General features: G+C 36.9%; 1 long non-coding RNA gene across 2 annotated transcripts in view; it reads left to right on the plus strand.

The window, feature by feature from the left end:
- LOC134472080 (uncharacterized) overlaps positions 1-25205 on the plus strand; it is a 45984-nt gene that overhangs the window by 1484 nt on the left and 19295 nt on the right. The window contains exon 2 of one of the 2 annotated variants that reach the window (XR_010041907.1): positions 22245-22422. The exons of the other annotated variant lie outside the window; for it this stretch is intronic. This is a non-coding gene — a long non-coding RNA (uncharacterized LOC134472080). The remainder of the gene's footprint in view (positions 1-22244; positions 22423-25205) is intronic. 2 annotated transcript variants of the gene reach the window in all.

The raw sequence follows: 25205 nt of genomic DNA on the forward strand, positions 1-25205 counted from the left end.
GATCCAGGGAGCTGGCTAGAAGAGCTGGGGCTTGGGGTTGAGGTCACTGCTGGCCTCTCCAGTGTGGCTCCCGCCTGGAGGCTGTGTTGGCAAAGGGAGCCACACACACAGCCAGGAGAGATGGCTTAGCGATTTCTTTTGTTATTCTGGCCTCCACAAAAACATCTTTTGATTGAGATGCTTGAGAGCACTTTGACTTTGGAAACTGGTGACATCTCAAGGAGATGGATGGCTTGTCCTGTGATCAGGAATCACAAGTATTCTGGGTTCCAGAATTACAAATCTGGGGCTTTGTCTCAAACTTGTCCCTGGCAATGGACACTGCGGAATGCCAGCTTCAAAACTGCATTGTCCTTCAGTCTCTTCTCCATGTTGCCAGTTTCCCACTGTGGTAACTTGGTTTGCTCAAGCACCTGTAAGCCCTCAGAGAGAAGATTGGTCATTATGAACCTGTCATAAGTTAGGCTTGATTTCCCAGGGGGATCTCTCTGCCTTAGATTTCAGCTTCACCAAAACGCTCCTGAAGAAAGAGCATCAAAAGAAATTTTGAAGTTTTCTTTCTCTAGTTTTTGAAATCTTCTATGATAAGCATAATTTTGTATATAAGACACCATCGAGTATTTTAAAATTTTCTCCTCTTGTAGGTAAGATTTGGATATAAAATGGCAGTTGAGAAAAGGAGCCCGAGTACTGTGAAAGGGACATAGTGAATAGCCTGCTTCCACTGTTAGTAATGGTGCCTGACGTGTACTGTCTCTGAAAGAAAATTCAAAGGGTTTCCACAGCATCGTAATGTAACTGAACATGTCCGCTGACCCTAAGAAATACTAGCATAGGACTAAAGGATCCTGGTTCCATAGTCAAAGAATCTAAGCCTGTAGAAGCAACAAGGCAGTGACAGGAAGGGATAGCTATGTAGTTGGAATTGACCCAACTTTAATGGTGATCTTACCTCAGAGGAAACACATGTTGTCTTTTCACAGAAACACTACACTTGCATGGTGGCTTGGAATTACAACCTTATTTCCAGAGGCTATTAGGAAGAGAGACCTGGTTGTTCAGGCCTGGACAGCCAGAGTACGAGCATACTCAGCCCCTCTGTATCCTTTCCTGGCCCAACATGTGGGGAAGACTGAAAGGGTACCTAGGGACAGGTCATTTGAGAAACATGTTCATTTTACTTCCAACATCAACTGAGATTTTTGGAAGGATGAAAAGCAGGAGAAAGGCTAAACTGTGACGCTTTATCCAGTTGATCAAAGTCATCTCTGCCTCACACCATTTTGTGGGGACGACAATGCTCTGGCCCCAGGGAATGACTAACAGACAAGGTCTGCCAGGCAACTGCCAAGAAAAGATCTTATCTGGAGAGAAAGAAGCAACTTTCTGTTCTTAAGTCTACCATTCCCATCCATTATTCCTGGGAAGGTGGTGACCTCACTCTCAGGGCCATCAGTGCCACCTTCTTCCAGCAGCCACCCAGCCCCACTGTCTGTCCTGGGACCCTCTTCCCTCCCCATTTCCACCTATCCCCAGCCCCAGGGACTGTGTGGCCAATGTCCCAGCATTTCCTGCCACAGATGAAGACTGGTGGCTGCCAGTGCATGGCTGAAGCACATGCCCAGGAAGGAGTAGCTTGAAAGTCCAGGGCTATGAAGCAAGAGGCCAGCCTGGCTAAATGACTCTGATGTGAGTGTGTCTGTATACAGCTGGACATGTGGGATAACGTGAGGGACTCATGAAAGTCCCCACAATTATCCCTTCACCTTCTTAAAGTTCGTTTGCACCAGGCCAGGAAAGGGAGTCATGATTTAGAGCAAGGCTTCCCAGAAGCCTCCCTAACATACAAACATGTTAATGACGTGGGGCAGGTAATTCTTTACTGCATTTATACCACATTTATCATTGGTTACCTAGTTAGATACCCAGAAGAATTTCTAGAATGAACCAAAAGACCCAGAATTTTGCTGAGGAAGAAGGAGGCACTGTCCATAGTATGGGGAAATGAAACAGGCTGGCCCATGCTGTGGCAGGCAGACCCCAGACCACAAAGTTGCCAGAAAGGGATATTATGGGCTGTCTGGAGTATGTGAGAACAAAGGAGGAGCAGGGAGAGTCCTGAGCACAGAGAAAGAATCCAGTACAAAGCACCCACATCAGACTTAGCCCACATAGACCAACAGGGAACTGACCACAGATGAAAGGGGGTGCTGGCTTGCCAAGAGCCCCTGAAGTTCCCTCCATATTTTTCACAACCCTGCAAAGCCAGACAATCTGTGTAGCTAATAGTTTTAATTTTACACATACTAAATTAATTAAATGAATGCTCAGGCAATGGATAATTACATTCAGTGTTTGTGGGTTTTAAGTTTACTCACACAAACAAATTTCAGGCCAATAAAATCAATCCTTTCCAGTGTCACCCTTTCCAGAAAGCATCCTTTGGACAGCAGTTCACTGGGACATCTAGCTGGGATGGAGGGGTTGGGGTTATTCATCTTCCTGAAAGCCCCTGCCTTCTTGAGTCTTTCTTGTTGAAGGTGTGATCCCTCTCCAACCTAACAAAGGTTTCACTGTTTAAAATTCCAGTGTGAATGAACTGCCTTTTGCCCTTACCCCAAACTGTGTTTGCACATGTCTGGTTAACATGACAACACAAACATTTCAAGATGACCTTGACAGATCCTAACTGGACGTTGAATACCTGTGAGACTGTCCAAGTGTTGCAGAGCACAAGGATCTCTGAGGATGCAGGATGAGGTTATGGGTGGGAAGACAGACAGCACACTTGTTTATGCCTCACCTACTATCGATTAGTATCTAAATGCTGAAACCCACAGTATTAGCTTTATTTTGTTAGCAGTGTACTGACTTACAGAGAAGGCATGGAGCGTGCATGCTTCATCTGTATAATCGCTGCCATTTACTGAGCCTTCAGATCTTCAGGAGCTGTGTGCAGGTTGTAAACATGGTCCTACTGAAGTCTGCTTGAATTCTGAGAGGTCAGTGCATTTATGGTCAACATTCTGCAGATGAGAAAATGATTCTCTGAGAGGTCAAGTTAATTTGTACAAAGTCAGAGTTAAGTATGAAATCTAGGTGCATTAGATTCTAAATCACAGCGTTAAAACCTCCCATTTCAACACTGGCCTTAGGTTAATCCTATTTAACCTTAGGAGGGGTTTACCTTTGGTTACTAAATATCCCTTAGGATCAGGAACATCCTGCCTAGACCAATCTTAGCATTATAATAGGAAAGAATAATTTAAATTGGACACTGGATAAATTATAAATCAACTAATCATAGAAATCTGACATTTCCTCTTACTTATGCTGAGGATGTAGACTTTTAAAAAATGTACTTGGCAGCATAAGCACATCTTTTTATGGAATCTTTTTTTATGAGCCCTTTAAATATGAACTCTTTTAAAACTTCATTGCCTTTGTTGGATTTCAGCTTGAAATGTGGCTAGCCCATTAGGATATCCTGGGAGAGCCCAGGTTTGATCACTGAAGTGCAGAGAACATTTAATAAAGAACTTCTTGGAAGATTCCTGTGTGACTCACAGTGGTTGGATAGTGACTCTGTGGTATTCTGGGATGTTAGTCACACTTGCACTTCATATAGCTTAAGCAAATAAAATAAATAACTGGCTTCTCTTCAAGTCATTTTTCGTGTTCCTTCTGAAATGTAACAGCAACTTCGTTCTATATCTGGACCTTAAACTCTCAAACTGTTGGAGTCATCTCTCCTAGAGTCATTAATTTTGTGATAGTCTAAGCATTTCAGAACCGGCCCACCTATGATCTTATTTTAGGATTAGAGGAAATACTCACCTCATTCTTGGAACCATCTCCAGGGAAATCAAGATTCTTTAACTCATGCTAAAATGAGAGAAGGGAAAGGGGATGCAAAAAGAAATTAAGATGTGTTATGTTCATGTACCAACTTCCCACAAGGAATGTAACCATGTTCTATGTACTACACACATCCTAACAAATTAAAATAATAAGAAAGACAAAAATGAAAAATAAATTAAATAAAATATGCACAAGGTGTAGCACATATGGATCTTCCCAGTTCCCCATACCCAAGTGCAAAAACATATAATAGATACTTTTAAACAGTTTAAAAACTCATAACATTGATATATTACCTATAAAATAGTGTTTTCAATTTTAATTGGATTAAAGTTAATGGAGTTTGCCTTAAGGTTATAGCTTCTTGATTTTTCTCTTTTTTTATAAGCACTTAAAATGTACACATAGAGAAATTCCTACTTTGGACCAGATTGAAGTATCTGATGCTGGAACTACCTCTCCACCATAAATGATGAGACCAGAAAAATACATGAGGAAGGACTGTGTTTTAAGGCATTGTCTACTGAGTACTATGCAGGATTAGGGCTCCTGAGAGGGAGGAAGCACACGAGGTGAGCCCTGCATTCCTTTTGGCTGCTTGCTTGGGAATAGTGTCTTGACTTTAGCAAAAAGAGTAGTGAGGTCCAGGTGATCTGAGAGAGCAGATTTCAGTGTTCAGATCTCAGGATATCAGAGAGCTACTTCAGAGGGAAGGGAGGCAAAGAGGGCACACACACACACACACACACACACACACACACAGAAAGAGAAAGAGAGAGAGAGAGAGAGACAGAGAGAGAGAGAGAGAGACAGAGAGAGACAGAGAGAGACAGAGAGAGACAGAGAGAGATGCAGAAAGAGTTACCTGCATATCACAGATTGGGTAAGTATATCATGTTTAGGGTTTGGTGCTTCAGCTCTGATGTGTAATCTTCATGCCTTTGAGATGTCATAGCCTCTTTCTCCGGGCTCAGTCCCAGCCTACAGTGCTGTGTCACTCAGCCTAGGTCATATATACTCACTGATAAGCAGGATATCACTGACTTGTCAGACTATGCATCAATACCAGCTAGATCCATTTGCAGTGCTTAAAGCCAGTTAAGGGGAAAAAGAAATATCCTGGGAAGTTCTGTTCTGGTGGCTCTCCTTGAAAGAAAAGCATTTGACCCTATTTCTGTGCAGTGATATCTACAGAGCTGGCTAGGGTTAAATCTGATGTTTCTTTGGGGTCTTTGGCCAGGGACTTGGCTGTATACTGTTGCAAGGGACCTTGAGGAAAGTGCTGCTAAGCTGTCTAGGATTGAGAGCGTGGCAAAGACACTTGAGAAGTATAGTTCTGAAAGACACAGGAATCTCAGCCCAGCTGGAGTGTAGAAGTTTCTACTCTAGGGCTTTAGCGGAAAAGATGGTAGAATAAGAAAGAAGAAAAAAAGCTTAAGAAAAATGATAAAAATTTCCATAAATTTGGACTTTGAACAACCAACCTATGGAGTCAAGAAGCCTAGTAAATTGCACAGTAAGAATAAAGCCATGACAAGAAAGATCACAGCCAAACAAAGATAAGGAAAAAAATCTTAAATGTGGAGAAAGAAAATTACCTATTACGTTTAGAAAGAGGATTCCAATGATGGCTGACTTTACAGAAATAATTGTGTGCAGGAGTGATGAGTTCTTTAAAGTTCTGAGGAGTGTGTGTGTGTGTGTGTGTGTGTGTGTGTGTGTGTGTGACAGACAGAGAGACAGAGAAAAGAGAGGAAGAGAGAGACAGAAACAGAGATGAGAGAGAAAGGGAGACAGAGAACATTTTCAGATGTAACTTGAGAGTTCATTGCCAACAGATCATCATCACGAGAAGGATTCAATGAAGTAACTTAATGTGACAGAAAATTATGCCAAATGAAAGGTATAAGAGCTATAAGAATGATTAAAAGTGCAAGAAAACATAGGTAAATATTTTTCAAGACCAAATAAGCATTTTTCTTTTTAATTTTCATAATGAGTAATTTAAAACAAAAATAGCACCTTGATATGTGCCATGTAACACATGTAAAGTAAATAATGGACACAGAAGCACAGAAAGGGAAGATGAAAGGCTGTAACATTTTTATATTTGTAAAATGTGAAATGTGCAAAGTGAAGTGGCACATAAATGGTAGATTATTAGAGATTACAGATTCATCTTATGATCTCTAGAGAAACAATTAAAAATAAATTAAAAAGTTATGACTCAAAAACAGAGTGACATAGTAAAAATATTTTATTAACACAGAAGAAGGCAACAAAAAGGAAAATATAATAAGAATTAGCAATGTAGAAGTTTTAAAGCCAAACATATCAATGATTATATTAAATATAAGAGGACTAAATCATGCTGGTTAAAAAACAAAGATTGTCAGGCCAGATTATAAAGAAAAATTCAACTCTCAGATATGTGTAAGGGATATTTTATGTTGAAAGGTACATGAGATGAAGTTAAAAGGTTGTAACAGTAGGCCAAGCAAATAGTAAGCACAAAAAAGCTAGTGAACCTGTAGTAATAGATAAAGTAGAGCTTAAACAAGAAGAATTAATAATGATAAAGGTGGACATTTCATAAAACTAAGAGGTCAATTATATATAATATATATATTTGTCTTTATGTGTATGCACATGCTTTTCTCTTTTAATTCTTTTTATTTTAAATTTGATATATACTATTTATTATTCTTGTAAGAAAGGATATCTTTTAAAGCATTATTGCCAAATTTATAGAGTATTCATGAACATTGCATATATAGTAGTATAATCTACTGTATCTCAAATTTCCTACTACATAAGTCATTATTATATTTATAAATAGTTTGCATTAATGTTTTTACTTTCCTCAGAAAACAGTTCTTGAGTTAATTAAACAAAGCCAGTGAGTACTCATTGCTTTGCTCTATCTTACTAATTTCTCTTTTTTAATTTAAATTTATTTAATATGAAAAGAAAAACTAGAGACGTCAATGGGGTATCATGTGATGTTTCAATATAAATATAAACAGTTTCTTCACCAGGCACAGTGATTTGTAGCATGCATTTTCCCTGTGTGAGCTAGCTAATGAGTGTTCTGTTCCCAGAAATGTATCTTAACAGTAGCAGATAAAATCTACTTTCAATGGATATCCAATGTAGATACTAAATTTGATTATATTCAGCATCTTACTTTTTTCTTTAAGTGAATTTCCATTGTTCTCTAAGAGCCAACACTCCCTTCTGTGAATACTTCTCTGACTTTTTTCAAGGTTAATGTTGTATCTTTCACATCTACATTTTTACTGTGTGTGAAAGGTATTATTTTACATGTATCATATTTTGATTTCTTTTAGTATATCAAGTCATTTTCTTTCACAATCCTATAAGATCATTTCAATTAAAGAGCATCACATCCATGCATGTGCCTCTGCACTTAACAGAAGATGTAATAAACTGAACACATTGAAATAATATTTGTGGTGGTTGGATGAATATCTTAAGAGCTGAGAAGTATATGTGCTCATTTTTAGGTACACATGTGTTTGTGTGTGTGTTCTATAATCCTCCCAAATTAAATAATGGTACATTTTATTTTATTTTCATCTTACTAGATAATGCAGTAAGGGAGGATTATTGTTGGAATAGAAAATATGATCCTTAAACTTAGATCTATATCATATCAGAACAGTTATATTTACTAAGTATACTGAGTACTTACTGAAAACTAGACATTAGGCCAGGAAAATTTGATGAAACATTATTTCACTCAACCCTGTTCCACACTTACAAGGCATCTCTCTAAGTTAAGAGAACTGAGGTTCAGGGAAGTTAAAAGTAACAATCTACAGCTAAACAGCTAGTAATTATAGCAGGAAATTGAGTTTCAACAGGTATACATGTTTCTCTGCACTTCCTGGCTCCCTCTATAATAAGTTTGGGGTCATATGTCTAGTTCTAGTCAATGGTCCATAACGAAAAGGATGGGTGTCACTTCTGGGTGGAAGCAGTTAAGAGCTAGTGAGTTTCTTTCATATTTGTCCCCATCTTGAGAGAAATGTAGGAATTCATATGTTCTAGAGGGTGTAAATTAAAGAGGGGCTCCAAGATTGCATCATATGACAGAGAGAACCACAATAGTGTTAGAGTTTATGTGTCACCATAGCACCCTCTGTCTTAGCTTGATGAACGCACTCTGAATGTACCTCTTCACCACTCTACTGGTCATAATCATATGGGAAAGACAAGGTAGATATTCAGCCATGAGACACTGGGTAGTAATTCAAGACAGAGAGGAAGGGCCCAGATGAGCAGAAGCAACAGAAAGGCTGTAGAAATATGTGAGTGCTCCCTAAGGGTAGGCGGTTAACAGGAGGAGGTGAGGAGGTTAACATGTAGGACTGGGGCTGAGATTGCACATACTGGGGAGTCAGGACAGGGGCTGGAGCTCTGTGCTTCTCACAGAGCATGCCATCACTGTCGTTATCAGTGAAATTTCCTGATTTCCTCACTTGCTCTTTGGCAACATGACATTGATAAACACCAGCTGGATTCTACCACAGTCACTATTTGGAATAGAAATCTGGAGGAATACTCAGTACTACAGCATAAGTTGTTTACTAAGAGACTGGGTGGGTTAGTTCTGTGACTGTGTACAGATATGGTGCAAGGTCACTGCAGAAGCTTTATTGGATGGTACTCTAAAGTGAATGAGCTTTAGTACCTTCCCTATCCAAATTCAGAAGCTGTTTATTTTGACCTATTGATATGCCAAAATGATAGTTCAGTTTGTGAGAACAAATTCCTGCTTAGAAACACCAGTGTATTCACGAAGAAGAATATGCTATCAAATGTTCAGATCTAGCATTTTGTAGAATTGCTGTTCTTTTGAATTTTATCATTAATTCATGTTACTAGCATGTTTCAATGGATTCAGAATGACATTGTGATATATCACCTCCCACATACACATCATAGTTTGAAACACAGGTGCCTGGTATGAGATTTGTACTCTATTTCCTAGCTTTTGAGGTTGGACACTTAACATGTTAAAGATTTAATTCCTCATCAAGATCATGGGGATAATGTAGGATGACCAAGTTAGTCTATGTATTTACTCATTCCACCTCTGGTCTTCGTGTATCTACTGCATATTATGAAGCCCTAAAACATAAATATTCAAAATTTTTAAAAATCAAAGCAAATATTTATGGATTTCTAATATTAGCTCCATTCTGAAAAATAGTCACAAACTCCTTCTCTGAGCTCAGGTAACCATTATATGATGACTATTTTCAGTGGCAAGATGAAACACTGGCCCTGCCTCTGGAAAACCACTTTAAAATTACTCAGATTATTTGCCTGAGTGAAAATACATTGCTGTATGTCTAATGGTAAACTCTCAGGCTTTGGATACTGCAGAAACAAGAATGTTGAATAAGTCTTATTTAGCCTGGATGGGAGAAATATCATTTGAGATCATTTCTTGTAGCTGATAAGCAGATATTTTATCTTGCTGAGCCTCTGTATTGTCACCCATTAAAAGCAGATCATTAGAGTTTTATAAAATCCTATGAGGACATAGTATAAAAATGCACAGTACTCAAGAGGTTGCTGGTATTTAGCAATAAGTCACCATCACCACCATCATCATATTTCATGCCATTACTCACATTTCAAAGCACCCTTCCATCTCAGAAAATTGTTTCATTCCTTCAAATGCTTCCTTCTTGCAATTTGCTTTTGCTGTGATCCTTAGATGACTTGTTCTTTAGTGACTGATGAGCTGTGGATAATCCTGGTATGAACCTTTTGGAAGCTATGCTTGTTCCTCCCTGATCTCTCCTTATCAGCTGCCTTTCTCAGTCTGTTGGACTCTCCTGTGAGCCTCAGCTGGACCTGCTCTCCTTGCTATCAAACTTGGCAGGCAACTTCAACACCAAGAAGGAACAGAAACATCTGGAAATGTCCACAAACTTTTAATAGCCTTCAAGGCTATAAACTGGAAATCACTCCAGACAGTCAGAATTGTCATGGGAAGCCCAGATAACTTACAGAAAGGATGCCTGCTTTACCCAGCCCAACCTTCAGGAATGATTGTGGTGGGCAGAACTGGAACAGGACAATCACCTGCAATACTGAGGTGACTGGCAGAGCTAAGTAATTTTAAAAGGTCAACAGCATGGAAAAGAAATGGAAAGTCAGCACCCATATTTAAAGTCATGACAAGGATGATAGATCTCAAACACCTTGCAGACTGAACCAGAAGCTGCTTGTGATGCTTCACCTGCAGACCCTACACCACGTGGCCTATGGAGCTGTCCAATGATTTGCATGCATCAATCTCTCCCCCTCATTGCCAACCCCAGTCTGTGTCCCATACTGACCTTTGCAGATGGCTCCTGAGCACACATGGAGTGACAGCCTGACTGCAGATTGGAAGCAGGCACACAGTGTTGAATATTTCAAGTCACCACCATGGAAAACAAATGAGCTTTCAGCATCTTGCCTGGCTTCACAAGCTGAAGAAGAATTACATTACTTAAAAAATTCCACCGCAAAGGAAACAAGACATGTAGAGCAGATACACCCATAGAAAAGACCTGAAAGAACTTCAGGATCCTGGTTTGGGTTGACTGGTGTAAAATTTTTTCTCCTAAAGACAGTTAAAAAAGACCAACAGACAAGAGCTAGTCAGCAAAAATAGAGACAAAAGACTTCAAGGAACATGAAAACTCAAAGAAGAGGAACATTAGAGTTCATTTACTAGTGTCAAAAATGGCAGTACTAAAAGAAAACAATAGCTTTTCAGTAATGAACACTAAAGAAAGTAAATATAAAATTGCCTTAGGGCTGGTGCTGTGAATCACTAGAGGGCTTCCAGTGTGTATGGATCCCTGGGTTCAATCCACAGCAAAAGACACACACACACACACACACACACACACACACACACACACACACACTCATGCACTCACACAGGCACACACCTCAGTTTTTAAGGTAGCACAGCAAGCTACAAGAAAATACAAGTGGACAAATAAAAATTACTGTATCAGGAAAATAGTGCGTAAAGAAAAATGAAAGTTTCAATAAAGATGCAACATTCATAAAGAGCCAATGAGTAATTAAGAACTAATTTTGTGAGTATAATTAAAGCATGCATTAACAGCATTAACAGTAAACTTGATCAATCAGAAAAAAAGAGTATTTAAACTCAAAAACAGATCATTTGATATAATCTACTCAAATGGGGAAAAAAAGACAAAGCTATGGAATTTACAGGACACCATCAGGAGATTTAATAAATACACAGAATTCAAGAAGGACAAGAAAAAAATAAAGGAATAAAACTGCTATGGCTTGAATATTAGTGTGTCCCCCAAATGTTCACTTGCTGGAGCTGGTCCTCAGCATACCAGTACTGGGAATGATGGAACCTTTAAAAGTCTGGACCCACAAAATGTGATTAGGTCAGGGGGAGCTATTTTTGGAAGGGATTAATACATTCTTATAAGACTCTGGTTAGTTCCTGTGAAAGTATGCTAATATAAAAAATGTCAAGCCTGATTTCCAAATTCCTCTGACTTCCCATCTATCTTGTGATCTCTTTCACAAATGTTTTCATCATTGTGATGTCATCCATTCTCAGGCCCATATCAAAGGCCAAACAGATGAGGACCCCTCATCTTGGACTCTCAGCTTCTAAAACCTAAATAAACATCTATTATAATAAACATCTATTCTTTTTGAAATATCTAGTCTCAGGTGTTTTGCCATAGCAATAGGAAATAGACTAATGCATAAGCCTATTTAAAGAAATGATGACTGAAAACTTTTCAAATCTGGAGAGAGATATAGACATCCAGGTATATAAAGCTTAAAGACCTTCAAACATTTAACCCAAGGAGGACTTCACTGACAAGTCATAACAAAACTATTAAAAATAAAAGAGAAAATTTTGAAAGCACTTGATAAATGAGACTCATCATATACAAGTGAATAACCATAAGTCTATTAGTGAATTTCTCAGCAGAAACCTTTAGGCCAAGGGAATGGGATAATATATTCAAACTGTTATAAGAAAAAAACTATCAGAAAAGAATATTTCACCTAGAAAAGATAGATGAAGGCTTTCTAAAACAAACAAAAGCTGAGAGAGTTCATCTAGACTTACCTTATAAGAAGTGCTAAAGAGTGTTCATCAAACTGAAATAAAAGGACTTTAAACTAGTAACATGAAGACATGCATGAAATATAACATGCATTCGTAAATGTAACTAGAGTTGATCTTCTGTATTTGTGGACTCAAGCAACCGCAGGTAAAAAAAATACCTGGCCCAAAGAATCCTCCTCTGAACTGTTAATGGGAGAGAGGTATAAAGCTTTTCCACGAGCCAGCCTCTACAAAAATAAACCAACCAGTATTACACTCCAAATGTGTATAGGCCCTGTAATAAGTCTATTTTCATGAAGAAAAACAATATTCACAATCTCTAGCATTATGAGTATTCTCATTTTATAGATGAGAAAACTGAAGCCTTGAAAGATTAAGTACTTTTCTCAAAGCTATGGAAGTAGAGAAATGCATTCAGTGGTGTAGGAACCCAAGCCTGCTTGGAATGCTGTTCTCTGACTGGAAGGTGAATTAGGATGAAAATCAAAGAGGCACAGAATTAGTTTAAAAGGAGAGCCAGGGGGCTCCTACCTCTCTTAAACAAGGAGCTCTGAGCCTTTGGCTCGCTTTGCTTTTATTTCCTCAGGAACAGGAACAAACAATTAGGATAGATGAAGATTCATCTGCTTCCTATTGTCTATAGCATATGTCTAGGTAAGCAACCAGATATCAGCTATGCTGACTTTTCCTTAGAACCTGCCACAAACCAGCATCCCTCATGTTGCCAAAGAACAGCTTGCTGTTTTTCCTCTTTGTGCTTGCAGAGAATGTAAATTAGGCCTTGATCCTCATTACCTGGTCTCCTACACAGTGGACCATAACTCATGCTCCTAACCATGTCACTGTGTTTACATTTACCTGATACCTAAAGCCCAGGAGTAGTACAGAGACAGATTTGGAGATCAGAATGAAAAACTGAGATAGAAAAACTCAGTAACCCTAGGTGGACCCGCTCCCTGCCATGCCTCTACTTGCTTTGTCTTCTACTTCCGATGGGGCCTTAGTTATGGCTCCCTTCTCAGACCCACATGGTCTAACTGTGTCGTTGATATCAAAATGTCATCTCAGGGAACTGAATACAGAGCATTGAAGTGGTTTGAATGTTCCAGTGGTGTGTGTGTGTGTGTGTGTGTGTGTGTGTGTGTGTGTGGTGTGTGTGTGTGTGTGTGTGTTTATGAAAGAGAGAGAGAAATTTTCATTAAATTATATTTATAACTCATTGGTCCCATGAATCAGTTGTGAGTTTTAGCATTTTCCAGTTGCTGAATTATTCACAGATGAAAACTGGCCTGTGTACATGCAAACAACAGCCTTTAACAGAGTTCTGAGTTTATTCACTTAGTTTTAAAAGTGCATACAACAGTATTAATTTCCATCCTGGCCAACAGCTGGGAATAATCCCAATCCTAGTTTTGTAAGTGCTGTGATGAATCATCATGGCGTAGCTCTCTGGACGGCAGGTGCCAAACTGACCCAAACCTGGCATGGAGGTGAGGCAGGGGAAACTGACCATGAAATCTTCCACTGTCCATCCCCACAAGCTTCTGTAGACATAACTAGTTCACATGTCCAACAGTTTTTATTAAGTGTGAATCTCAGTGGCTCCAAAGAGTCTGCTAATATTTCAAATTATTTAAGGAAAGAAAAATGGAGGCAAAGAGAAAAATCAGTGAGGCCACAAATCTCACCAGGCATAGTTCAGTGAGCAAACAGGTCCCACACCCACATTTGCCTCACAAGTACTGAGACTTGGCTTTATACAAGACCTGAGAATCCTTCCCTCAGGTAAAAAAGCTCCAGGAAACTTCCAAGCCATGAACATTTTGGTAGTCATCAACCGTCCATCAAGAGAATCAGTGACACTTGGTTGTACTATGAGAAGTTCTTTAAAAAATCTGCCCTGAAAATACCTCATCTTGTCAACTGAAAAATTAGATCTTGGAGCTAAGCAAAGAAAAAGTTGGGGTGGCATTTTTCAAGCAAAAGAATTTCATAAAGCCACAGTGATCTGGTTCATGACCTGACTTGTGATTGTCCAGATAGTAAAAAAATCTCATGGGAAATAAGTAAGAATTTAGTAGGAAAAAGAAATTCTAAAACTTTTAATATGATCAACAAGTCAGCAGATGATTTGGCTTCTGCCTAATATTTGATGTAATGCTTCATTAACAGAAAGTAATGTATTCAAAGTTGACTTATGTTGAAAAATCTAGCTATAAGGCATATTTGTTAATCAACTTCAGAAACAATAAAAACCAGGCAATTGTCAATATCTTTTTAAAAAACCAATATTTTTCTTCTTGATTGGGTGGTTTGTGATAACAAAAGTCTTAAAATTTGTGCTGATTATTCCTTATTTTAAAAAGTATGTATTATTGAATGATAATAACAATACAACATACTGGAATTTGTGGGACACAATGAAAGCAGTCTTAAGATGGAAATTTATAGCAATAGATATCCACATCAGGAAAATAGCAAACAACTTAACAAACAACTTAATGTTGAACTTCAAACTTCTAGAAAAAGAACAACAGGCTAAAATAGAAGTGTATACAAGGAAAGAAATTATAAAGATCAGAGCAGAAATTAACACACTGGAGACTAAAAAGACAATATAAAGAATCAATGAATTGAAGTTAGTTCTTTGAAAGATTAAATAAAACTGACAAGCTCTTAGCCAACTATCAAAAAAGGGAAAGAAAAGACTCAAATCCATGCAATTAGGAATGAAAATGGTGAAATCACAACAGACCCTGCAGAAACCCAGAAAATCACCTATACCTACTTTGAAAGCCTGTATACTAATAAGATGGAAAATACAGAAGAAATGTACAGATCCCCAGATACACAGGAACTATCAAAAACTGAATCAAAAAGATATAAAAATCCTAAATAAACCAATATCAATCAATGAAATTAAGTATATAATTAAAAACCTATCAACAAAGAAAAGCCCAGGTCCTGGTGGATTCACTGCTGATTTCTACAAGAAATTTAGTGATCTAACAACACCACTTATCAAACTTTAATGAAACTAAAAGAGAAGCAATACTCCCAAATTCATTTCTGAAATCAAGCATGACTCTGATACCAAAACCAGAAAAGAAGCCAACTAAGAAAGACAATTACAGGCCAGTCTCCCTAACAAACATTGATACAAAAATCCTCAATAGGATACTGGCAAGTATATTGCAGCAAATCAAGAAGACCATACCCCATAATCAAGTGGAATTCATCCCAAGGATGTGGGGGTGGTTCAACATACATAAATCTGTAAATGTAATATGCCATATTAATACAGCCAAGGACATTCATATAAGCATCTCAATAGATGCAGAAAAAGTTTTTGACAAAGTACAGTACCCATTCATGATAAAAACCCTACAAAAATTGGAATAAGTGGTCTTTATCTCACTCTGATAAAAGCCATCTATGACAAAACCAACAGCCAGCGTCATACTAAATGGACAAAAACTGAAAGCTTTCTCTTTAAAATCAGGAACAAGACAAAGATGTCTACTGTCTCCACTCTTATTCAACATAGTCCTGGAAACTTTAGCTGGAGCAATTAGACAAGAGAAAGAAATAAAATGCATAAAGATAGGAAAGGAAGCAGTTAACTATTATTTGCAGATGACATGATACTCTACTTAGAAGACCCCAAAAACTCCACCAAAAGACTTCTAGATTTAATAAGCAAATTCAGTAATGTAGCTGGTTACAAAGTCAACACTCAAAAATCAATAGCCTTCCTGTACTCAAATAACAAATTCCCTGAGAAATCAGGGAAACAGCACCTTTCAAAATAGCATCCAAAAAATGAAATAACTAGGAATCAATCTAATGAAGGATGTGGAAGACCTCTGTTGAAAACCGCAGTACTCTGAAAAAGGAGATTGAAGAGGATATCAGAAAATGGAGAGACATTCCTTGCTCTTAGGTAGGAAGAACCAATATAGTGAAAATGGCTGTACTTCCAAACTATTACACAGGTTTCATACAATACCAATCAAAATTCCAACAGCATATCCCACAGAATTAGAGAAAACAATCCTAAAATTCATCTGGAACCAGAAGAGAAATAGAATAACAAAGGCAGTCCTGGGCAATAAAGACAAGACAGGGGGTATCACAATCCCTGACTTGAAATTATACTATAAAGCTACTGTGATTTAAAAAAAAAGTGTCGTAGAGGCAACTAAAACAGACTCAAAGATCAATGGAACAGATTAGAGGATGCAGAAACAACTCCAGACACACAAATCCAACTTGTCTTTGACAAAGGTAATAAACACATTCACTGGAAAAACTGGCTTTACACACTCTGAAGATTAAAACTGCACCCATACCTTTCAACCTGTACTAAGGTAAAATCAGAATGGATCAAAGTGCTTAATATTAGAACAGTAACATTAAATCTGCTGGAAGATAAAGTAGATAGAAACTCTTGAAGACATTGGTGTAGGCAAAGTCTTTATGAACAAAACCCAGGTTGCACAGGAACTATCACAAAGAATCAACAACTGGGATCTCACCCTACTGACAAGCTTTTGTACAGCAAGAGAAGTCACCAACATAGTGAAGAGACAACCCAAAACGTGGAAGAAAATGTTTGCCAGATGTTCCTCATATAAAGAATTACTATCAAGAACATATAAAGAACTAAAAAAAAAAAAAAAAAAATCAGTCCTCTCAGATTTAAAGACCCAATCCTCAAATGGGTATATGAAATCAATACACACTTCTCAGATGAAGAAATATAAACAGTAAATAAATATGTGGAAAAATATTTAACATCACAGGTCACTTAAGAGAGGCAAATTAAAACAATACTGAAATTCCACCTCATCCCAGAAAGAATAGCTACTATCAAGAAATCAGGCAATAACAAATGCTGGGGGCGGGGGGGGGGCGGTGCTGTGGGGAAAAAGGATCCCTTCTCTGCTGTTGGTGGGAAAATAGACTGGTGTAACCACTGTGGAAATTAGTGTGGAATTCCTGATAAAACCAGGACTAGAGGTTCCATTCAACCAAGCTATACTCCTGGTTATCTTCCCAAAAGAATTAAAAACATCATACCACAGTGATATATGTGCACCCATGTTTATAGCAGCATAGTTTGTAATAACCAAATCTTGTAAACAATCTAAGTGCCCTTCAACTGAGGAATGGATAAAAAGTTGTGATGTTTTTATGCAATGTAGTACTACTCTGCCATAAGGAAGGATAAACTGGAGACTTTAATAGGTAATTGGATGCAACTTGAGAGCATACTCATTAGTGAAATGAAAAAGACGCTTATGTAAATATAGTATTGTTTCATTAGTGTCAGAAACTGAAAGAAAAAAACATATGTATGTATGCATGTATATGTATCTAAAAATAGTTCAGATAGTTATACTACTGATTTCTCTAAGTTCACTGAAGAGAAAGATTTGTGTTGGTATTCAGACAATTGAATACAGATATATTCTTGTGCTCTGGGTGAATGCTTTGGGGATGACAATGCACAATGTATGTACCATTGTTGCCCGTTGATTGATGTATTTTGAAATTTTATTGTAGTTTGGTTTTTTCCTCTTTTTTTTTCTTTTTATGCTTGAATAAAATGGATTTGGAAAAAAATGTGTATATGTCTCTAAGAAATATCATCTCTGTCCATTTTCTGTTGCCACAATAGCATACCATAAGCTTGATAATTTATAAAGAAAAAAATTATTTCTCCTAGTTCTTGTGACTGAGCAGTCTAATTGTGAGTTGTCAACATTTGATGAGGGCTTTTCTGTTGTGTGATGACAAGGGAGTAGAACAACCTACGTCTCCTTTTTATAAGCCACTAATTTCATAAATCACTTTAATTAACTCATCTAACTTTAATTACTTTCCACTTCCAAATACCATCAAGATGTGAATTTGTTAATTAAATTTCCAACATATGAAATTTTGGGGGACACATGCAAATGAAAGGAAATACATTTGTTAGTATTGAGCTTTGAAAATGATACCATAGGGGCTGGGGATTTAGCTCAGCGGCATAAGCACCTGCCTTGCAAGCAGGCGGTCGTGAGTTTATTCCCTGGTACCGATAAAAATGAAAAAGACAAAAAAAAAAGAAAAAGAAAAAGAAAATGATACTATAATGAATGGAAACTTCTGTAACTTGTTTGCTATGTTTTGCTATAATTTATTCATAATCCTAGCTATATAATATTTCATCATATGCAAACAGAATATATTTATTTTCCCACATGCTGACAGTGAATACTTGGGTTGATTACAGTTTCTTTCTTTCTTTTTTTTTTTTTTTGCTTTTATGAATAACATCGTTAAGAATTTACTTGCCCCAGCTTTCCCAGTGTATGTGTATAAGAGTGTTGTAATCAGGGTTTGCAAGGAAATAAAGGATGTGTAACCTACAGGATTATTTTATAATATTCACCCAAAGAGTAAAATGCAAATGAGTTAGATCTGTTCACACACCTGAGACCTGATGAATCTCACTGAGGGCCTAGATTCCATGGCAATATCCTACATGAGTCTGGAGGCCTGGAGCCCATGACAATGTCTCAGGCAAGTCTGTGTCAAGGATCTGCACTGGGAAGGCCCAAAGGTCAATGGTGAAGCTAGAAAGTCTACGCCAGTGGCATGAAGGTTCTGTGCCAGCAGGCTGAGAGATCTGTCCTGGAGCCAGGAAGCAATGTTCAAGGTAAGGACCAGTGCTCCCCCAAAGAGAATAGCAGCCATCCTCAGTAACAGCTACCAACTGAGCTCCTCTGAGGATGAGCACAACTGAGTTCATATCAGGAAAACCAGTGTGGTAAGCTTCTCCAGGAGAATCAGCATATAATCGTCCCCTCCAGGGCTCTTTTTCATGGTTTTGGCAGCAATCCTTAGATGGGCTTTCCACACCCAGTACCATGCTGATTCAGTTAGAGTTTCTCTATGGTTCATTTATGTGCACCCCTAAAATTGTTGGCCTAGAAAACATGTTTATCATGTTCTCCACCTTATAAGGTAATATCAACTTGTTTTCCAAAGTAATGTCAATTTATACTCTTAAATATATATAGTATTTGGTTACTTATTTGATGATTAATATTTTCAAATGTACTGATATTTTTGATAATATCATTCAGTCAAAATTTATCTCACTTTCTTTTAGTTTACATTTTCTTGATTATAAATTATGTTGACCATATTTGATACGTGAATTTATCTTTTTCTACTTTCTATACTCATTCTTGACATATTTTTCTTTCAATTTATCTTTCTTTTGCCAACTTGCAATTTTTAAAATACGAAAACTAATAATCTTTTGTTGTCCATGCCTATTAAAAAACAGTTTAGAATATGGTTCATTTCTTTTTGAAATATTTTGATGTATAAAAATCCTTTATCTCAATGTTGCTGAATATATCAGCATTTTATATTTATTAATATTTCTTGTTTTTAAAAAATTCTCTACTCCAAAGTCATAAAGGTATTCTCCAATTTTTTTAATGAAGTTTGAGTGTTTTGCTTCTCATAATTAAGTATTAAATCATCTGGAATTGATTTTTGTGTACGATGTAAGGTTGGAATTCAATTTCATTTTTTCTCATATAGATAATACATTGTTCCAATAGCATTTATTGTGGTAATCTGCACTGCCACGTCTATCATATCTTAGCTTTCAAAAAGCCCCACAAAAACATGTGGAACTGTTTTCTGGTTCTCAGTCCTATTCCATGGATAGTTTGTCTTGCAATGAGCCAATCCCATACTGTTTTACTTATCTTGACTTTACAATGTAGGTAGGAGGCAGGCATGGTGACATGCTTGTAATCCCAGCACTCGGAAGGCTGAGATAGGAGGATTGCTGTGAGTTTGAGGCCAGCCTGAGCTACATAAAAATGTCCAGTCTGAATTGCAGAGTAAGATCCTGTCTCTAAAAAATAAAATGTAGATACATGTTAGGATAAGTTTATCTGCTTTGTTTTCCTTTTTTTTTTTTTTTTTTGGTTAGTGTGTTATTCTGTAGTGTTTGTCTTCCATTCAAGTTGAATGAAAACACTATGTTCCTTAGAAATCTATTGGAAATGTGAAGCAATTGATTTCTTTATTGAATAGCCTTATGAACCAAAATTATGATACCTCTCTATTTGTATAGGTCTTTGTGTCTTTTAATCATTTAAAATATTTCTTCATACAGTTTTGCACATCTCAGATATCTTTCTGATACTTCATTGAGGTTGTAGTAGCTAGCTTATTTTTGTTATATTATATGATGTGTTTATTGTTAACATATATAAATGTGATTTTTATATTGATCTTAAATCTAGTAATCTTAAAAATGGCTCTTAATTTTAATGAATTTTCTATAGATTTGCTGAGGCTTTTACTGTAGGGTGAATGATATCATTTGGAAGTAATGGCAGTTTTATGTCTTTATTTTCTTATCAAGATATAATTTTATTATCACAGAAATGATTATGTATTCTAGTTTTATTTCTGAATTTAAAATTAATGACTCTAGCATTTTACTATTGAAATGGCCTTGGTAATAATTTTGGTGAAGAATGTTTATTACCTTGTGAGGAAGTTCCATTTACTACTTAATTTACTGCAATTTTAAAAATTCCTATTGAGGGATTTGTCTTTATCTTCTGAGATGCAGAAGATATATGTATATGTATATGTATATGTATATGTATATGTATATGTATATGTATATGTATATGTATATATGTATATATGTATAAACCATCCTTGCACTAGTGAGATAAACTTTGGTGTGTTTTCTCTTTTATTCCAATGCTATCTTTGCATTGGTTTACTTTATTTAGGAGCTTTGCATCCATGTTCATGAGCAGGATGGTCTTAACACTCTCATTTATACAGACCTTGTCTGGCTTTAGTCATAAAGGTGTCTCTTAAAACACACTCAAGATAAATAAACATGCTAAAGTGGTTGAGCAATTCCTTTTATCTCATGAGGAGATAGGGCTCCACCTGACCTCAGCTTTTGTCTCTTTTCTTTATTGTCCCATCCTCCCTACCAGGAACATCTAGAGCTGTACTGGTATACCACACAGGGCACCTGAACATGGACCTACGTATTCAAATGTTAAACTATCCATGAATAGTAGAAAATAACAGTTCCATCTTATCTTCTAAGGTGCTTGCTATTTAGATAAGATAATAATGTTCAGCTCACTGACTGTACTACACTCTAAAGATTGTTATCCATCTTTTCTTCTGATGTACATCAATGAAGAGTTGGAGACCAAAAAATTAGAAAGACAGATAGGCTAAAAGGACAGCCAATATTTTGGCCCAAGCTCTCCAAGTTATGGGATGCTGTGATGTCCTATAACTCAGTGAATTCCTGGTCTTTTGACCAAGAAGAGAAAAGTGATCAACAATATGTAGTGTGCCTAAGGAGAGTCACCAAGAGACAAAAAAAGTCTATGCTTTCATAGAAAGCAACTTTGCCAAGCAATGGCTGTGACTCATCCAGATGGGTGACACTGACAAAAGTATTAAGAGATACTGTGCATAGTTTAAAGGCAATTCCTGAGAAGACTTACCTGACTTTGATAGATACAAGAGATTAATTATAATTAATACAGGTCTCACTTTAACTTGGTCTTGGCCATTCAATAGAAACATATAACCACAAAATGTGTAAAACAATACTGTAGCGTTTATTAGTTATAAAAGAAATTCAAATCACTAACACATTCTGACAATTTCTAGTTACACTGGTAACTGACTATGATTATGGATTAACAGACTGTACAGTTTGAATTACAGTTTGAATGCAAGAACTTAAAATCCTTGAACTGAAAAAATTTAGCATAAACAAGTAAATTCATTTAAAATGAAAAGTGTTTAAGAGTGAAAAGGCCTTCTACAGAGTTCTCCAAACAGCTCCTGCACCTTCAACTGACCCCTCATGACTTGCACCTACAAAACAGAAAAAGAGATGTATGGAGTGGCTGAAGCCGGAGATCAATCACCCATGGGGGACTAAATCAAGGCCAGCCTGGAGAACACAGAGAGGCCAAAATAAGCAAAATTAACAAGCTTTTCCAGCTCCAAGAAGGCAAGGTACCCAGGACAGCCGGGCAAACAGGTTGCTAGTCAGAGGGGTTGAAGTTGATATCATCCTCCTGGGTATATAAATAAATGTGCTACAGTAGTTGAGCAGTTCTTTTTCTCCCATCAGGAGAGAGGGCTCCACTGGACCTCAAACAAACAAACAAACAAACAAAACACAACATTGGAGAGTCTTCCCTTTTACATGTTGTCTGGGTGTGTTTGTATAATATTTGATAAACAAGTATTTAAAAGTTTATTAAAACTAACCTGTGAAATCATCTGGATCTCCACAGAAGGAAAACAAGGTGAGATTTATGCTTTTAAAATATGATAGAATTATCAAAGCTTTCTATTCCTCCTTGAGTAAATTTTGATGTTATCATTATCTAGAAATTGATAAATTCATCTAGATTTTCATGTTCTTTTTTTTTATATTTTATTTAAAGAAAGACAAAACAAAACAGAAGATGGGTAGAAATAGTACATACTTTCAAAGAAAAAATAAACAGTAATAAATCACTAGTTGATGTCTACATATTGTCCTCTTACTAACAATTGTTCAAGATACAAAAGTGAAACATATAGATGTGAATTCAAACAGGGAGGCTGCAAATAGTTCTGTTCAACTATCTAATAAAATCTTAGTAATATGGTTATCAATCCTATACACTTAAACATCCACACATTTATCCATATCTACATTAATGTTGAGATTAAACAAACCAAAGCAGACTAAAATCACTCTGAAGAAAGAATAATAGTATTGCTGGATTTCACATCATGACACTGCAGAATTAGCTTTGGGTCCTGTAGTGCCTTTTTTTCCTTCAAAGTATTTGTTCATTTCATCATGTGTCATAAGATCAGTTCTCGTAAACTGTTTATAGGTTTTATGCAAGTATGACCCTTAACATGTATTTCTATCCTTTCTATATTAGAGGGAGGAGCAGAACAAAGCAGGATGAACAAAACATATTCCTATAGACACATAAAACTAAAAAGACATATAAGACTGCTCTACAAGGAGTTCTGTCATGGTTACTGAGTTGTCTCTTGTTGTTATCAATAGAATTGGCTATATCATCAGATAAACTATAATTGCATATATCAGCACATAACAGTATTAATAGAAATACAATTTTGTAGGTAGTGTAGAACTACAAAACCAGGTAGTAATCAAACCAGAATGGGTGCTGTAGTGAATCACTGTCATTTTCAGTTTAGTTGTCTATACTCTCTGACTTGATACTATCAACCTTAACAATTTTGAATAAAATCTGTCAATAACAAGCAGCAATCAAGCAAACCAGATTTAAGTAAGATCAGTCATGATGTAACTGTATAAGTTATACAGGGATCCAGATTAAGTTAACTGGAAATTAAAGATGGTTGATGTGCTGTATCCTGATATTTTTGGGATAGCTGTCTGTGCCCTCAGATCTAGTGTTTGTATACAAACTGGGATGGAACAAGTTCTATCTAAGCAGAGTGGTGTGAGTAATATGGGCTTTAATTTCTGATACACTATTATCAATATCTTCTGCTGTCTTTTTTAAAAGACGATTCTTCCTATTTCACTCCTCCAGGTTGCACTGTGCATTTTTGGGTCTCCCCAACACCCTCAGTTTTATATTGGGTGGGCAACCTGCTATTTATCTAAGTGTTTCCAAACTTTCTCACTCCTGGACTTGATCTGTGGTTGTATTTCTTTAGCTATTGAAGCCTGCCTTTCCAACCTATCCATAAATACTGGTCTGGTTTCCCCTATTACTCTCTGGTTCCCTATCACATAGAGTTCTGTTTTCTCATATTTGATTTTTGGCCCATATACCCTTCTTCAGGTTAATTATATCTCCTATTAAGAGCATCTCAGTGGATCGTACCTCTTGATCTACTCTGCCTGCAATTTTCTCTTTTTTCCCTTAATTTAGTGAATCTAAGCCATCTATATTAGAAATTATATCCAACCTTCTCTGGCTCATTTATGTTGTGCTCTTTTTCTATCATTAGTTATTTGCTTGTCTTCTTCATTTTGCTTTTTGCACCATTCTTTGGGGCCTCTCAACCACAGTTCCTGGAATCCTGGTGCTTTTCTCTCTCTTTAGAATGTCCTGCAGTATTCTCTGTAGAGTTGGATTGGTGGCTGCGAATTCCCCCAGTTCCTCTTTATCTTGGAAGCATCTTGCTTCTCCATTAATTTCTAGGGACAATTTGTCAGGGTACATCAATCTGTGCTGGATGTTATTTTCTTTCAGGGCTTGGAATACTTCATTCCACACTCTTCTCGATTTGATGGTTTGTGTGGAGAAGTCTGCCATAATTCCGATGGGATTTCCCTTATATGTAATCTGTTTCTTGTCTTTGACAGCTTTTAATATTCTGTTTTTATATTGAATTTCTGGGATCTTGATTATTATATGCCTGGGTGTAGTCCTGTTTTGGTTGTAAGTGACTGGATATGCCTCATACATTCTGAATATCTTTTTCTTTTCCTATGCTTGGGAAGTTTTCCTTGATTATTTCTGTGAATAGCCTTTGTAGTTCCTTTGTTTGTACCCCTGCTTCTTCATTCATGTTCTTTATTCTTAAGTTATAGATCCGCTTATCATCTTCTAGCCTTTGTATTGTTACTGCTTGTTTCCTTGTTATTTTTAAGAAATTTTTCCTTTCATGATCCCAAATTGCAAATCTGTCCTCCAGTTAAGATAACCTATCCTTAGTTCCTTTCAAGCAGTTTTGCCAGATTTCAATGGAGTTTTAAATTTCTTGGTAATCTCTTTGAACCTGCTTCATGTATTCGATGCTTTCTCTATTTTTCTTCATCAAACAATTCTCCCCTTTTGTTGTGTTCCTTCATTCTTCCATCTATTTTCTCTTGAGAGGTGCTTAGCATTTCATTATTCTATTTATATCTTGCTTTACTTGGTTAAATACTTCACTATTGAACTCATCAGTGAGGTCCTGAAGATACCACTTTATGTCCACTGGTGCCATATCTGATATTGCATGTTTGCCGTCCTCAATCTCCTTTGCATTTACCTTTCCTGGATCAATGTTCTCCAGGTCTTTGTCTTCTCACATTTTCTGT

The sequence above is a fragment of the Cavia porcellus genome, unplaced genomic scaffold, assembly GCF_034190915.1.
Source record: "Cavia porcellus strain 051 isolate PalLab524CR breed Dunkin Hartley unplaced genomic scaffold, mCavPor4.1 scaffold_22, whole genome shotgun sequence".
In the NCBI taxonomy this organism is placed as follows: domain Eukaryota; kingdom Metazoa; phylum Chordata; class Mammalia; order Rodentia; family Caviidae; genus Cavia; species Cavia porcellus.